The 18,108-nt window shown below is 40.3% G+C and overlaps 1 protein-coding gene across 4 annotated transcripts in view; it reads left to right on the forward strand.

Moving 5' to 3' along the window:
- TSPAN4 (tetraspanin 4) overlaps positions 1–18,108 on the forward strand; it is a 2,224,117-nt gene that overhangs the window by 320,597 nt on the left and 1,885,412 nt on the right. For 2 of the 4 annotated variants that reach the window (XM_073604833.1, XM_073604834.1), the window contains exon 1: positions 2,526–2,669. The exons of the other annotated variants lie outside the window; for them this stretch is intronic. The gene's annotated coding sequence lies outside the window, so the exon portion shown is untranslated. Of the gene's footprint in view, positions 1–2,525; positions 2,670–18,108 lie in introns of those variants that run through there. 4 annotated transcript variants of the gene reach the window in all.

Consider the following 18,108-nt stretch of genomic DNA (forward strand, 5'->3'; position numbering starts at 1 on the left):
TCTTGCCCAACCAATCTATTAACCTTCTATGAGGAGGTGAGTTGTCATCTAGATAAAGGAAGGCCCGTAGACGTAGAGTATCTTGATTTTGCAAAAACATTTGACATATAGTTCCCCGTAAACGTTTTCTGTACAAAATAAGGTCCGTTGGCATAGACCATAGGGTGAATACATGGATTGAAAACTGGCTACAAGGGCGAGTTCAGAGGGTGATGATAAATGGGTAGTACTCAGAGGTGGGTAGTGGCGTCCCCCAGGGTTCTGTGCTGGGACCAATCCTTTTTATTTTGTTCATAAACGACCTGAAGGATGGGGTAAACAGTTCAATCTCTGTATTTGCAGACAATACTAAGCTAAGCAGGGCAATACATTCTCCGCAGGATGTGGAAACCTTGCAAAAAGATCTAAACAAATTGATGGGGTGGGTAACTACATGGCAAATGAGGTTTAATGTAGAAAAATGTCAAATTAATGCATTTGGGTGGAAAAAATATTAATGCAATCTCTACACTGGGGGGGGGGAACTTCTGGGGGAATCTAGGATGGTAAAAGGACCTGGGGGTCCTAGTAGATGATAGGCTCAGCAATGGCATGCAATGCCAAGCTGCTGCTAACAAAGCAAACAGAATATTGGCATGCATTAAATAGGGGATCAACTCCAGAGATAAAACAATAATTCTCCCGCTCTACAAGACTCTGGTCCTGCCGCACCTAGAGTATGCTGTCCAGTTGTGGGCACCAGTCCTCAGGAAGGATGTACTGGAAATGGAGTGAGTACAAAGAAGGGCAACTAAGCTAATAAAGGGTCTGGTTAGGAGGAAAGGTTTGCGATCACTGAACTTATTCTCTCTGGAGAAGAGACGCTTGAGAGGGGATATGATTTCAATTTATAAATACCGTACTGGTGACCCCACAATAGGGATAAAACTTTTTCGCAAAGGGAATCTAAGAAGACACGTGGCCACTCATTAAAATTAGAAGAAAAGAAGTTTAACCTTAAACTACGTAGAGGGTTCTTTACTGTAAGAGTGGCAAGGATGTGGAATTCCCTTCCACAGGCCGTGGTCTCAGCGGGGAGAATCGATAGTTTAAAAAAACTATTAGATAAGCACCTGAACAACCGCAACATATAGGGATATACAATGTAATACTGACATATAATCTCACACATGGGTTGGACTTGATGGACTTGTGTCTTTTTTCAACCTCACCTACTATGTAACTGTGTAACTATGGTCAGGAGGAGATGTTGGTAGAGAGTTGAAGCTGGCTGCAGAAGTTGTTTGGCTCTGAGCAATGTTTACAGATCAAAGCAAGTCAATTCAAGTTGGTGGTGTGAAAATTGAGAGAAGGCAGTCCTACCATTGCCATGATGCAGCTGAAAGGGGTTTGAAAGGTTACCTCCAAGGCACATACTTCCTGCCGGATGGATGCGATTGACTCAGTGAAATTTCTAACGGCACTCTGTAAAGCAGAGATGGCCTTAACCATATGGATATATCCACCACTCTGGCTTTCAACTTCTCCTAGCCACACAGGTCCTGTAAGCGGGCCAGGATTTGTGCCAGAGTGGTTCCTTCGGCATCAGGCAATATGAGTACGGCTCTCCTAGCACCATTTTCCAGTGAGTTAGTCACCTGATCTGGGAAGTGTGTGATCGGCTCCTGAAACAAGTGAGCTACACTCTCCAGCCTCTCTGCTGAAGCTGCCAGTGGAATATTTGTGCCACTATACTTGGGTATCGTTGCCAAAGCCATTTCCAAAGGTACCATGGCAACACCTTGAGTCGCACCCACCATTGAGGATGAATTTTCCATATCTTACTACTTCAAAATGTGGGCAGGGCTTACCAAGTGTACCCAAATGGTTGCTTTAGTGTAGCTTTATGATGTAAAATTACACTGAAATACAGCAGATTACACAATGCCACAGACAGAGAGGTAATGGTATCAAGTCACTTTTTAGAGAAGTAATGCGATGAAAACTTACATGCTGCTGCATGCACAAGGAAAGCTTCCTTAGAGAGGGTATCACTGCTGTAGAGTCCTTAGGAGTGGTGGTAGACATTCCAGCTAGCGGTATGAAGCATTTTCTTAAGCTGGCTGGCAGGAGGGCCCTGTATAGGGAAACCAGCACCCTCTGTACTTGACAAGCACCTTGCCCCAACAATATTCCATATTTTCTAGAAGCACAATCCAGGCGAGCTGCTGTATTTTGTTTTAGATATTCTGCCTTTTTGAAGACAAAGAAAGATGTTTGGTGGTACTTTTTACAAACTGAATGTTCAATCAGTATTCCAATTATTTTCACTCTTGCTTATGCTGAAAGGAGTGACTTTCTCATTATTATGGAATTGCAATTGCTGTTAACGGGTACTTATTCCTGTGCTTAAAAGCAGAAAACAATTAGAGGCTTTTTTGAAGTTCCTATTTTGGATCTCTGACTGACCCCTTCCGTTCAGTGCTCTGGCATTAAACTGTGCGATGATGAACTCTTTCTTCCGTCCACCCTCCTTAAAAAACACATTTCCTTCACATCTGCAGCAGTCGCCTATCTCTTTGCAGACTATCTTCAGGACCACAGGCAGAATTTTATTTGGTTCTTGGTCAATCTGTTTTCATGTTTACTGTAACATGTAGAAGTCTGAAATCTCCCAGGATTCTATGAAGGTAGGAAATTACTTACTGGGAATATGCCAGGAAAATGTATTACTGATGAATTAACCTATTTTATCTTGGATCATCCAGTATCATATAGCAGTTATGTAAACTGAACATTTGGCAGAAAAGATGATTTGGTTACAGACAGCTGTGGGTCACTGACAAAAAAATCTGTCTATATAACTGTCTGTTTACTCTGTGCAAGTTGTGAAACACACTGTTTGTAAAAATGTAGTCTAAAGATTGTGCATTCAAATCCAGAGCAAGGTTAGAATGTATATATTTTATCATATTCATCGGATTGTCTAATTTAAAAATGTATTTGTTTTGCTATTACAATGCTGATGTTCTAAAATGAAAGTTTATGCTGTGACCAAAGACTTAGTTTAACATTGAAGAATAATGTTATTTATTTGCATGATTATTTAATCTTGTCACAAGCTGTGCTATTTTGTTCTATCAAGTAATAATTATGGCAGCATTGTCCAGTATGATATTATCTTGAGAAAATAAACACACACACATAAAACCAGCACTGTATTTTGAAATTGTAGCCCATGGGTACTTTGTTGAAGTGATGAGCATAAAAACACCATGCATTGCCAGGATTTACTAACCAAAAGTGGTAAAATCAAAAAGAATAATCATAAAATAAAAGGTCATACTATACTAAATTTAGTATGCCTTTTCTCTGCCACCTCCAGTTTGCTTCGCCTTTTTATTTTCCCCATTTACGATGCATAGGTTCAGCATTATATAAATGAACAATAACTACATAGGATACCAAATTTCAAAGGTATGCCATATTTCCAGAATGAGAGGGATGATATAAATATTACTATTATACAGGATTTATATACTGCCAACAGTTTGGGCAGCACTTTACAACATAAGGACAGACCGTACAGTTACAATACAATACAGGCGGAATCAGAGGGCCCTGCTCTTTGCACACAGAAAAGAATACTATTTTTTCCAGCACACTCACTAGCCAACCTACAAAATAAATAACTACACTACACGTCGAACAATTTGCGTTGAAAATAGAGATGTTAGTTGCACAACATTTGCAAACATGTGAAAGCCACACTATCTTATCAGTGGTAAAATTCAAATGGGGGCAGACAGCATAGTGTGCACCCAAAATCCCAAATAGCGAAAATTATGCCAACCTCCTAAAAGGGTTTTAGAATAAATGAAAAAAATTAAAAGTCCATATGAAATCCATAGTGGCTCAGAGCTCTGTCAGGAACCTAAAGGGTTAAAACACTGTCGGAGTCAGCACCCTCTCATCTATAGCAGGATTGGAATGTCCTCCTCATAAAAACTATGTAAAAGCACAAAAAAGAGAGAAACAAAAGCATCACCGACTAAGTGTAGTAGATTTATTGAAATTAAAGACTAAAAGTGCAACTATACACTCCCAAGATTTACTCCAAACAGCACATATATGTCAAATCAGTAGATGGCAGCCTCTCCACAGCCAGGTTGGATGTCTCCTGCAAGCAGCCTCTTGTCCTGGATCAATAACCAGCTGAACACTGTACAGAGACTCAGGGCAGAAGCCATTGCCATGCCCCCTGGTGACATCATCACTCCCTCTGGATGCCAGACTTCCGTCCTGAGTCTCTGTACAGTGTTGAGCTAGTTATTGATCCAGACAGGAGGCTGCATGCAAGATATAACCTGGCTGTGTAGAGGCTGCCATCTACCAACTTGACATACAGTTAGGTCCATATACTTTTAGCTATGTATGCCCCCAGAATAAAATTAAAACAAAAGAATCAAAATGAATTTGAAGTGCAGACTTTCAGCTTTAATTCAAGAGGTTGAACATAAATATAAAGTACAAATTTTAGGAACTGTAACCATTTTTATACACAGTCCCCCCATTTTCAGGGGCTCAAATGTAATTGGACAAATGAGTATAATCATTAAAAAAAGTTCATTATTAATATTTTGTTGAAAATCCTTTACTAGCAATGACTGACTGAAGTCTGGAGCCCATGGACAGTACCAAAGACTGGGATTCCTCCTTTCTGATGCTTTGCTAGGCTCTAACTGCAGCTGTCTTCAGTTGTTATTTGTTTGCGGGTCTTTCTGCCTTTAGTTTTGCCTTAATCAAATGAAATGCATGCTCAATTGGATTGAGATCAGATGATTGACTTGGCCATTGCAGAATATTCCACTTTTCCTTCAAAAAGCTCTTGGGTTGCTTTTGCAGTGTGTTTTGGATCATTGTCCATCTGTACTGTGAAGCACCATCCAATCAACTTTGCTGCATTTGCCTGAATCTGGGCTGACAGTATATCTCTAAACACTACAGAATTCATCTGGCTGCTTCTGTCTTCTGTCACATCATCAATAAACACCAATGACCCAGTGCCACTGGAAGCCATGCATGCCAAAGCCATCACTCTACAAGCTCCGCTATGTTTTACAGATGATGTACTTTGGAACATTAGCTGTTCCAAGCCTTCTCCACACTTATTTCTTCCCATCATTCTGGTACAGATTAATCTTAGTTGTATCTGTCCAAAAATGCTTTTACAGAACTGGACTGGCTTTTTGGCAAAGTCCAATCTGGCTTTTCTATTCCTCAGGCTTATGAATGGTTTGCACCTTGTGGTGAATCCTCTGTATTTGCTTTCGTGAAATTTTCTCCTGAATGTAGACTTTGACAATGATACGCCCACCTCCTGGAGAGTGTCCTCCACTTGCCTGGATGTTGTGAATGGGTTTTTCTTTACCATAGAGAGGACCCTGCGATCATCCACCACTGTTGTCTTCCGTGAACATCCAGGCCTTTTTTTGTTGCAGAGATCACCAGTGCGTTCTTCTTTTCTCAGAATGTACCTAACTGTTGATTTGCCCACTCCTAATTTTGGTGCTATCTCTCTGATGGATTTGTTTAATTTTTTATGTTCCTTACAGTGGCCTGTTTCATTTGCATGGACAGGTCCTTTGAACGCATGATTTAGGTTCACAGCAATAGATTCCAAATGCAAATACCACACTTAGAATCAACTCCAGACCTTTTACCTGCTTAAGGCTGGGTTCACACTTCTACTACATGACTGTTGTATCACTGTCATCCTACTTTACCCTGCAACATCGTTCCTACATCGGTCCTACTTTCATCCGACTTGAGTGAACAGGATAAGATTTTGCTTCGACTTTGAGATAGTCTGACTTGTCCTTTGGCCAATCAAAACAATCCCAGTGTGACATAAATTCATTTAACTGCTGCTGTAATCACCATATCGGATGTCACATGTCAGATGGTTAGGACAAGTATCCGATTTTGATCCAACTTCAGTGATATTTAGTGGGCTGAAGTAGGACCAAAGTAGTGCAGGAACCTTTTCTAAAGTCAGACTGACTTGTGTCGGACCAGTTAAGATGGCTCACATAGGGAATCATTTGATTTACACGTCATGCGACATGTGCTCCCAAAGTCGGAGCGTATGTCGTACCAGTGTGAACCCGGCCAACTTGATGAAGAAATAATGAAGGAGTAGCCCACAATTGGCGATGAAACAGCTTTTGATTCAATTGTCCAATTACTTTTGGTCCCTTGAAAAAACTGGGATGGTTATTCTTAAGAGCTGTAATTACTAAATCCTTCTTCCGATTTGGATGTACATACACTCAAATTAAACCTGAGAGTGTGCCCTTTTAGCCCATATTCATAATATAACTATAGCTTGAATATATTTTGGTAAATACCTGAAAAAATCACGGGGAAGAGGGAAGCCGAGAACACAGTGATTATCGCTAGTGGCTATAACAGCCACTAGCAATAATCGCATTTAAAATCTGACAGGCTGATTGTACGTAAGTTATTATTATACGAGATTTATATAGCGCCAACAGTTTACTCAGCGCTTTACAATGTATGAGGGGGACAACACAATTACAGTACAATACAAAAGGTACAGGAGGGCCCTGCTCGTAGAGCTTACAGCCTGCCCATATATGGTTCAAATCAACAGGAACTGGCTGAGATTCAAATCGCCTATGGCTGGCTTAATGCCTGTTTTTAACGCAAAAATTGTTTACAGTGTAGTTTTTTTTTTTTTTTTTTTGCTGGTGAGTATCCTGGGAAAAATTATGCTACAATAATATAATTGAGGAATTAAGTTTCCTTTGTGGGTGTCATTCAAAGAGATCTGGTTGTATTATGTCATGTAAGGAACATTTTATTAGGAAAGTTTGGTGTATGCGGTTAACTGGAGCCATGCGGTTAACTGGAATCAAGCCAGAGAGGTTTCATGTACCTACCAATGTTTTATAGTAACTTTTTAGGGACAGCTTACTGTTTGGCCAAAGAGGCATATTTAAAACCAGCAGACTTTCTAAGCACATTCTTCTGTATACTCCTCTGCATTTTTCAGCATTTGCCCTGCACATTTAAGGAAGTTATAAATATCATTGGTGGAGGGTGAATGTTGGTGAATACAAATGAGGAAAGCAAACGTGTGTACTGGGGAACAAATGCAGCAGGTTCTTCAGCAGAAATCAGTAAAGGATTACTGACAAAATCAGTGATTTACCAGGGTTGATTTACTAAAGGCAAGTAGGATGTTAATTTTGTAAGTGAAGTTGCACATTGCAAGAGAATTTGCCCCAGACTTGGGGCAAGTTCCCTTGCAAAGTGCAACTTTACTTGCAAAGTGAACAGCCTATTAGCCTTTAGTAAATCAACCCTACCATCTCCAAATCGCCAATGTCCAAAGGTAGTTTGGGGTAGCTGCAACTTGGTAAATGTTACTGACACCTTGATTGCCTGTTGAAGTATGGGCTGTTTGAATGCATAGCACTCAGTGCTCAATCTCACAAACACATAAGCCGACCCCATGCACTTTGTAACTATGCAGACTAATTTGACAACAAGCATATATATATATATATATATATATATATATATATATATATATATATATATATATATATATATATTACTCAATGAAAACTGAAAAGGCTGCATAGTAAACGTTCTGTTGTGCATAAAGGAGACATACGTGCAGGGAAAAGTAAATAGTTAAAAATAGAAACTTAATTATACATAAAAATATACAGATACACAAAATTATTCTAAAACTACTAACATAAAAAGCAAATTGATATAATTTCTTAGAAACTTTTTTCTACAGAATTAATTTAAACTGGCTACATTTATCCAGTTTTAGGTTAGCTCTTTATAAAGGAACTTGATTTGTGTTTATCTTGCCAGTCTTTATGCAGTTCCAGCTGTACCTCTGTTTTTATTTCTACTATATTTTTTAACTTTATGTTTATTCCCTATACCATAATTGTATATAATCATTTAAGCTTATGAAAGAGTTCACTGCAAGGCAATTATCATGAGCATATAATTTCCCACCCATCTGTGATATTTCGGCTCTGGTAGCATTAAATACTTTACCTAAATTTTATAGTTCCTTCAAACTGGCGTTTTCAGTTGATTTGGCTTAAAGCTGAACGCCCAGGGAAAAAAAAGATTTACTTTTGCAGTTGGTCCTCTTCCCCCCTGCAAGGCTTAACTCCTCATTTTGTCTTGGGGATGATAAAATAGATACTAAACAGTACTTACCTCATTCCTTACTTCCCCGGCAGCCGGCGCTTTCCTTCACTCTCCAGTGCTCTGGAAAGTGATGCTCTGGAAGGTTTGTGGGCCTCCAGTGTCCTCTCATATAATGCAAGAATCTTTTTTTTACTCCGTTCACATTTAACTGAACTACATCTTTTCTTTTGCATTCATCTTTTCTCCAGGCTCAGAGTCAATAGAGAAAGAAAAATGCCTGCTGTCTTTTCTGTACAGGTGGATTGGTAATTTCTTCTCAATAGCAGACTGTTTTACAGGCCCTTCCTGGCTTGCCTGCAAAAAAAGTTCTTGTGTTTAATGTTTATTTTTGGACCTTAAAGAAAACTTGTGGGCAATTTCAATAGTTTAGGTTGACAATAACATTGAATAGCAGTTACTCAGAACTGCCTTTACATCAGTCCAGATCTCCAGTAGATCAACCGGTGCCTATTAAAGTCTGAAGGTAATCTGGTATGCTAAAAGCAGCCTGCTTTCTTGGCGGCCTCCCTAACTCATAAAGAAGTGGGAAAGTTGGAGGACTTGGACCCAAGTTCTTGTAACCCTTTCATTCTCAGATTTGTTTTTATGCTTTTTTGCACACATATTAAAATAATAATTTTAGGCCTGAAGACTAGTTAAACCACTCGAACATTATCTATTTTTTTGAAAGCAGAGACCCTGTTGTGAATGACAACACTGTTCCCTAGCTGTAATTCCTACTACACAAGCTGTCAGCTAATACAGTAGTCATCTCCTCAAAACTTTCTGGCAGCTGCAGGAGGTTGCGGGATCAGTATTTTAGCAGTAGCAAGAAGTAGCTGAGGAGGCATGGCTACAGAATGAAGAGGGGACTGTGAAAGGTTGCAGGCTCAGTATATTATCTGTACAAAAGGAGCATGCAGGAGGCATGGACTGCACGATAAGGAGGGCTGGAGTTGTTCTGTCTGCAACATTCAGAGGTGGCAGGGACTGTACAGGCTCTGTATCTGCACCGCCACCTCCTCTTTGTTCGCTGTCAATCAGAGGTCTGTCTCTTTTGCCCAGTGTTGTTGGATAGTGGTGGAAGGTGGAAAGGGCAATTTATCTGACAACGCTGCTTAGAAACCATGTCACCAGTTTTGACACAGAAAAGTGCTATGTGCACGGATATCACGTACCGGGTGCTGGAGGCCAATGGAGAGGGGGCTTCCCTTTCGGCTAAGTTCCTGACTCTCCTGGAGGTATGACAGGAGGAGTCAGGCACAAAGTAGCACAGGTCGCCTGCAGAGTTGCTTGCAGAAGGACTCAGGGATACTGCTGTTGTATTGAGCAGATGCTGCAGGCAGATGGCGCTTGTAAGGTGTGACAGGTCTGTTGAATCACTGCGACAGAAGGATAGTCAGTACAAGCCAGGATCAGGAGCCAGGTGGGAAGCCGAGGTCAAACACCAGACGCAGGCAGAGGGTATCCGTAAGACAAGCTGTGATTGAGGATTGGAGCAGGCAGGAGATAGGTCAGGAACAGGTTGTGTCGGTAACTAAGGATCAGAAGAGCAAGAAATCACAGGAACACAGGTAACAAGCTAAAGATGATTCAGCAACTTCCACCACTGACAGGCTTCCTTTTTAAAGGCCCATGTGAAGTGCTGGTGGAGATGCTGGGTCCTAGAGTCCTTCCTGTGCTGTTGGTGCCCTGACAATGTGGCACTATGGTTTGTTACAAACAAATGGCAACCACCCCAACCTACAACTGGCCTTTGCAGCAAGAAGCACGGAAGGGCGACGCATATCAAGAAACACAAACAAAAATTCCCAGCTCACTTGCCAGCTTGTAACAAACCAAAATAACTAACAGTTCACATTAAAACAAGGGGTTTCGTTTGCACATATTTGTAAACATATGCATAAGCTGCCGAGGCCACGTCATAGCACCCCAACATACTGCAGTCCTAATTCTGTACATTTTGAGACTCTCCAAAGTGGGAGCACATATATAATAATGAATAGATTAAGGCCAAGTATGCCTGGAGGGAGCCCATAGGGGCACACTGGACACCCAGCAATAGCACAATGGCAGCAAAGGTATACCACCCCTCCTTAAAGCTATAGGGGCACACTGGACACCCAGCAATAGCACAATGGAAGAGAAGGTATGTTACACATTTTACAACCTCCTTGGCCCCAAAATGCTTCAAAGCCTGTTTTCCACTGTGTGGTGTGTTGCATTTTGGGTGCTATATCATTGAACTCTAAATAAAAGTGCATCAAAGATATAGTAAGCAAGACTTTTTTTTATGTCCTCCATCTAAAACGCACATAAAACGGACTGTTGTGAGTGGGGCTTAAACACAGAGGACTAATGATAACTTATATTCATATATAATATCATATATATATATATATATATATATATATATATATATATATATATATATATATATATATATATATATATATATATAATATTTTACTTACCCTATTTAAGTATCAAAACGGTACATGCTTGTCTGTGAAAGACTTGTCACCAGATATGTAAATCTCTATTCTGTGCTATAACATTCCAAATAACATACAGATACCCTTCTCTTCATTCGTATCAACTCTTTGCCAACTCATCAAACTCCATCAAAAGATTTGAGTCTTTGCCAAGATACCTGATACTTGATATTAAAATAGATAATACCCCACCAGGAGAACTAACCTGCTAATCAGGCACCCAGAATTTTACCACAAATATAACATTTACATGTTGATAGAATATTTGTGAAAAGGCAGCTTCTACCTGAGCGTGTTTCTAGTTCCATATTAGCACTTGGTCAGATCAGATCTGGTTCCTATGTTGTATAACTTTATATTTGATAAACTCTACAACTGATTGGATTTTTTAAATTATTCTGTTGTTATAGTGAAACTTTTAGTGGATTCATTGTCATGATCAAGATTTGCGTTTTATTCTCTTTGTAGTTCAGGCAGGTCATTTACTGTATCCCTAGGCCTGCAAGGTGCCACTTGAAGAACTTTGTATTTTTGTCCTGCTCTTTTATTGTTCCCAGATTATTTCCGTTGCAGTTGCCTCTACTTGAATTATTTGATGTAACTTGGGCTGATTTGCCATGTTTTCTGTTGTAACACCACATTTATTCACTGTCTGAATATTAAAAGCAATGTGCTCCTGATCGGCTTATGTCCTCTGCCCATACTTGTTGGTTATACTATATGTATAAACTATATATGGTAATTACAGATTGCAATGTACTGTAATATTTGGCCTACCAGATCAGAAGATTTCAGCTCAGTTACGGCTGGTTCACATCAGAACACGGTGGGGGAAAGGCGCGTTTCCTACACCGTGTTCAAACGCACTGCCCTTGCAGTCTGCATGTGGATGCCACTACATTGTTAATAGTACTCCAAACGCAGATCGCAAATGCAGTTTGCAAGCACCAAATCTTTGTTTGCTGGGTTTGGGGGAAAGTAGGTGGCAGTGATTCCAGAAACTGATGCACAGAAAAAGTACAGGTGCTGTCCAATAATCCAGTTCAACGAGTACTCCTCTTGAATGTGTAAACCCCTCGAGCTGCATGCAAGTGAAGTTTAGTGATCCCCCAAGTCCTTATCAGTGCATATTATAAAGCAAATATCTAACTGGTTACTTTAAGCACCATTATCTTTCCTTGTGGTCTTTTTAAATGAGCTGAACTGTTTATGGTTATATAGAGAAAGCAGGGAGCTATTCAACAGTAGTGCAAGATGATACTTTATTATACTGTTGCAACACATGGCTCAAACTAAGTGTGATATTTTATACTGTATCTTCCTTAATCAACATTCAAGTTTAACTCTTGTTGGCCTTGACCTAAGCATAAAATCTTTTTACATTATATTATTAAACTGTTTGTGCCTCCTTCCTCTGCTACAGAATATTAAGAAGAGATATTGTCCGCTGAGCTTGCTGCTTCGTTTCCTGCTACTTTATTAAAATGTGAATTGTATTTCAGATAGTAATCTTACGGCGAGCTGAGATGTAGATGTAGCACTATTATTTTTTCAAGAGCGTTCCATTTTTCATATATGTCCTGCATGGAAAGAAAATGCAGGCGCTTCGAACATTTAATGTCATCTTGAAACTAGATCTCCCAACTTACAGCTGCAGTATGTGATGCCAGCATGACCTGAACGCTGAAAACGTAGATATAATCAGCAAGAAGAAGAAACAATTAACTAACTACTCATACAGTGACATATATAATCTATATTTATATATAATATACAGGATTTTATCAAACATAGATTGTTTCAGTGTATCTATATGTATCAAAATCATACAAATGAAAACCTTTGACTGGATTTTTTTCTGTTTTGTGAAGAACATAATTCTAGTCAGGAGGTCCTTACTGTTTTTCATATATTGTCACTTACTTTAATTTCTATTTTTTTTTCATATAGCAGCTACAAAGTGCTTAGCATTATGTAACAGTGGGGAAGATTTACTGAAACTGGATCACTCAGAATCTGGTGCTGCCATGCATGGTAGCCAATGACCTTCTAACTTCAGATAGTTCAATTAAAGCAGAGTTCCACCCTAAAGTGGAACTTCCGCTCATCATTTCCTCCCCCCCCTCCGGTGCCACAATTGGCACCTTTCACCTTTCTTTAGGCTGGTTTCACACTAAACACGGAGGGGGCTGACAGCAGGGGTCCAGGTCCAGTGCGTCTCTGTTCTCCGTTTCGGGGACCAATCTGGCCCCAATTTTTGCCTGAATTCAGACCTGAAATGGAGTCAAACATGCACAGGACCCCTGTGCAATTCACTCTGCAGCCGCTCCGGAGATGAGTGTACAGGCTCCATTTAGAGACGCCGTCATTGGCGCATGCGCACTGAAGAAACGGTCTGCTGGTGCCGTTTCTTGAGAAGTTGTGCCATGAGGTCATCGCGGCTCTGGCCAATCGCGGTGTCGCGAACCTGGAAGTAATTGCGGTGGAAGATGTCTGCGCTGTACTCGGAGGGCCGACGCCGATCCATGGCATTAATGCATACTAGCTCATTATGCCTTTGTCTTGCGGGGTGTTTTTTTTCCTGAGGTTTACAACTTCTTTAAACAGGTGTCCAGCAGGCAGTTGATTTTAAAAGGGCGATACTTAACCACTTCAGCCCTGGAAGATTTTACCCCCTTCCGGACTACAGCACTTTTTACAGCTTGGCACTGCGTCGCTTTAACTGACAATTGCGCGGTCATGCAATGCTGTACCCAAACAAAATCTGCGTCCTTTTTTCCCAGAAATAGAGCCTTCTTTTGGTAGTATTTGATCACCTTTGTGGTTTTTATTAAAAAACAGCATTTTAGCTTGCACATGATTGGATAATAAAATCTGCTGATTTTATTATCCATTCATGTGCAAGCTAAAATGCTGTTATTTATTTTCCTTGCATGTCCCCCTTGGATCTACAGCGGCTGCACTTCCAAGTGCACTTTCAGTGCAATTTCAAGTGCACTTTGCACTTGTAGTGCAAAGTGGATTTGCCTTTAGTAAATAACCACCAGTGTCTCCAACCAACTTGTTACCTTGTGGTCACACCATGCACCTTACCAAAATGCTATTCAGTAAGCGCTCCTTTTACAAATAAAACTGTCTTTTTTTAATACAATAGCACGACTTTGTCATATAACTTGTTCTTAGCTCGGTCTGTACAGATAGGATTAAAGATTGTATGAGGAGGAAGAAGAGGGCATTGCATCGATATCTGGGACTCCCATAGACTTACCAAAGGACATTTTTATACCTTGTAACATGAGTCAAGCAGTTAGCAACTGAAGGATTGCACTCGCATGAGAATGCCAACTTCTAGTGCTTTCCTGGAAATGCTGAGACCCCACTTGGTACAATCAAGAAACAAAATAAAGCATCCAGTTTCTCCAGAAGAACTTCTCCTGGTAAGCGTGTTGGGGCTTCATCAACCAGTGTTCAATCCATTTCAGGTTAGTGGCTCACCATTTTACTACTGACCGCTCCAAGGAGGCATATCTGATATCAGTTCTTGCCAGTGATGCTCTAGCCTGGGCCTCACCACTGTAGGAGCCCCAAGATCCTACAGTTTCCAATCTTACCTCATTTCTTGGAAGCTTTCTGTAATACCTGTGATGGGCCAGGCAGGGCCTCATCTGCTGCTGGAGCATTTCTTCGGCTTTGTCAAGGAAGCATGACTGTTGGTCAGTTTCGCAATTCAGTTTCACACCTTGGCCTTGGAATTGGCATGGAAAAATCAGGCTCTTTAACGTTTTGGCAGGGCTTGGCGGATTGTATTAAGGACGAAGTAGCTGGAGGGACCATACCCTCCACCCTCGACGACTTGATTGCCCTCAGCATCTGAATTGATGTCTGCTTTCAGGAGCGAGATCTGGAGAGGACTTCTCTACGTCACCTCTAGTAGGTAATTTTGTACCTCTGTTTCAGAAAGCTCTTGAACAACCCACTTCTGCAACTATTCCGGCATCAGAAGAACCCATGCAAACGCGCCTCATGCCACAAGAGCTTTTCTTTTTTCTTACCACTTTTTGTCAGCTTTTTGTTGCCCTGTTCCAACTTTTTTTTTAGATGTTTTGCTGCCACCAATTTCAAAATTACCTTATTTTTTCCTAAAAGATAAGTTCACCTTTAAAAAAAAATGCACATCTCTTTGCAGGTAAAAAAAATGTACATTTATTATTATTTTTTATTATTGTTTTCATGTATTTTTTTTACTATAGTTATTTTTTTCACTAGGAGCCTGGAAAGCATTGCACCTGCAGATCGTGAGTTCCATGCAGGACTCCTGCAGATTTGACAGTGTATCTGTCTGCTCGTACCTCATATAGGCAGGCAGATACACACCGACAGGAAGACGCAATGAACTACCAGAACTCTCAACAATGGAGCCCCATGGCTGTTTGTATTTTTAATAGTGACATTGAGCAGACGGAGAAGATGCCTTGATGCTTGTTGTCACTAGATGCAGCAGAGCGGGCAGCGGCTGTAGGAGTGGGAACATGTTATATGTTCCACTCTAAAAACAGGTGGAACATGTAACATGTTCCTAAAAGCGAACTTATCCTTTGACATTTTTTCTCTCCTTTTTTTGTGAATAAAATATGCGTTTATGAAATTTTCACATCATTGTAATTTTTTTTAATGTAGATTTTACACAGAGTCCCACCTTTTTTGGAATTGGGGTTGTACTAAAGGCAGACTCTGCAAGGGAATTTTCCTTTTGTTCGAATGAGGTGAAGTTCTGCTGATCATCCAATTATGTGCGAGCAAAAATATACATATTTTTCCTTTTTTCTTTTCCTTGCATGTAATAAGGTAGTCTATGAAATTTTCACAGTATTCACTAAACTAAGGGAGGGTGAACAGCCTCTTTGCATTGGTAAATCAGCTTCAAAACAGACATACAGGAAATGGCAGTTGAGCAGCCTCTATCATCTGCTCTGTCATTTCCTAGTGAATTCTCTGATATTTGATTCCTCCAGAGATAGTGCCCTGCAAACACCTATCAAAAATTATGGGCACATTTACAGTGCACTTCCATTGACATGATTTGAAGTTTTTGGCAGGCTTTGCAAGTTGCCAGTGCCTGCCAAATGTTGCAGACCAGATCAAAATCAATGCAAAGTGGCGGTAACCAGCAACAGATTTTAAATGTATACAGTAATATACAACTCGTGGTCAATGTAAAGTACAGGCACGCCATGAAGAAAACAGTGTTCCCATTGTCCAGCTTACTAGGGCCAGGTCAGCCTTTACCATGTCGAGCATTCCTGGCTTTTATTACATTCGGACACATGCAGTCATCCAGAGGTAGGATCTAGACCAAGGGAATCATGGGAATTAGCCAAGTATCACAGAAATCTTCCAAGACCCTGTCTTCAGACTGGCACATGTTGAGGATTCTGTTATGAGCACTGGAGCCAATAAACACTGCTGTAACCATGGACAGGCCAGGCAGTGTAAACACTGATTACTTCGAGGTACCTGACTATATTCACTATTTCGCTGTAGAGGCCAGCTGTTGGAGCACAGCACTTTTTTTTCTAAATCTGTACTTAACCTTTGTACAGAATTGCAATGCTTCATTTTAAACTTTTCAAACAGGTTATTGATGTTTTCTTAGAACTAACAATATAGAAAGTATTGTGACAAATGTACAAGCAGGTCTTGATACTCAGGACTTGATGATTTTCAGCCAGTCTCAGTTCTTTGTGTAAGTATGCTTTCCAGTTGTCAAAGAGTTAAGAATGGGAAAGATCTCACCTCCGGTATGGATGCTTATGAATTACACAATCATCCCCAGTAACACTTGAATTTTATTTCACTAAGAAAATCTGCCAGGGCTCTCTTGAGAAGCTAAAAAGAAAAAAAAGCATATCCAAACATCTGGTGAGCTGTTTTTCCAAGAAGTTGGTCTTATTTTTCCATGGTATTAGAAACATTCAGAGCTTGGCGTCAGTCGGCAGATATAAAACAAAATCAGATTGGGGCCATGCAGGCACAGAAGCTGACCTGTGGCCTCCTTCTCTCCGATTACTGCTTTTTTAATGCATTAATGCTGGAGTTTATCACTCTAAACTTTGAGAGGGCTAGATGTAGCAGCTAGAAATATTGCAGTGGAATGAGCTATAGCCATCCATTAACCTTGTCACCTAGGCTTTGCCGCCTCTTCCTTTTCAGCAACGACATAAGCACACAAGCTATAGTAAAGCTTGGCTTCTATACAGTTTTAGAAGGGGATTTTGCATGGCAAATACATAAGTGGCCTAGAAGGAAAAAAACAACAGGCAGGTAGAGAAGGTATTATTGTTCTGATATCTCTAAAGTGGTCACAGCTACACCTAACTTTTAAGAAGATATTCTTGCTAGACCAGAATATCTCTTTTGCTAATGTCTTTAACTTACAACAAAACTGGTCCAAAAAGATCTGTACACCCACTCTTCAAGTACCACCAATGCTCCAAAAGTAACCTAAATGTGCAACAGCTGCTACTTTAAATGAAATGAATATAAAATAAGCATTTACAGTGTAAACTAAAGTAAATAGTAGAGCTAAACAGTATAAAAAAAACCCAGTGACAGGTGATAGTGATCAACACTAACACATAAACAACTAATAATAAAATTTGTGTAAAAAATAGTCCATAAATGAGACTGGATTGTCTCAAACAAGGAAAGCTGAATATATCCTGATGTGAGATCTTCAAAACTTTCACCACATCGTGTGCGCTCATTGTTTCCACTCCCCTTTGGTTAAAAACTCACCAAATGACAATGCCTTGCACTCTCATGCTCGGCAAAACAGCATCAACCCTTACAGGGTAGATATCCACCGATATCCAGACGTGACACCCAATATCATGGACTCTCCAAATATAATGAAACAAAGTGCTCCAATAGTGCAGTATCGTTGTAAAAAGTTTATTTTATTAAAACAGCTTCAAACATTGCACTCACATAAGCTCAAGTCAATAAAACCTAGAGGCATCAACTTGCAGAAGCAAGTACTGGTACTGTATAATGTGGTCTCAGCGGACACAGCATAGGTGAACTGAATCTCACCAGTGAAAGATCGTGATCCTTTGAGCGCCACTTCCAGTATAGCGTCAAGCGTGAAAAACTGGTTGCCGTACAGCCATGTCCTGATGTTTCATCATACTGACTTACTCATGGGATTGGCTGTACGGCACGGCAACCCTCCCTTTATAGTGCCTCGTTTATTAAACAAGAGGCACCTGCAGCACATGTGCTAACAGCGTATCCCCGCAATCACAATACAGCCAGCACTTTGTCTATACTCATATTGCAAGATACAACAACAATCACAGCCAGCGCATTCATATAAAATCTGCACAGT

This window comes from Aquarana catesbeiana, linkage group LG11, assembly GCF_042186555.1.
Source record: "Aquarana catesbeiana isolate 2022-GZ linkage group LG11, ASM4218655v1, whole genome shotgun sequence".
NCBI classification, from domain to species: Eukaryota; Metazoa; Chordata; class Amphibia; order Anura; family Ranidae; genus Aquarana; species Aquarana catesbeiana.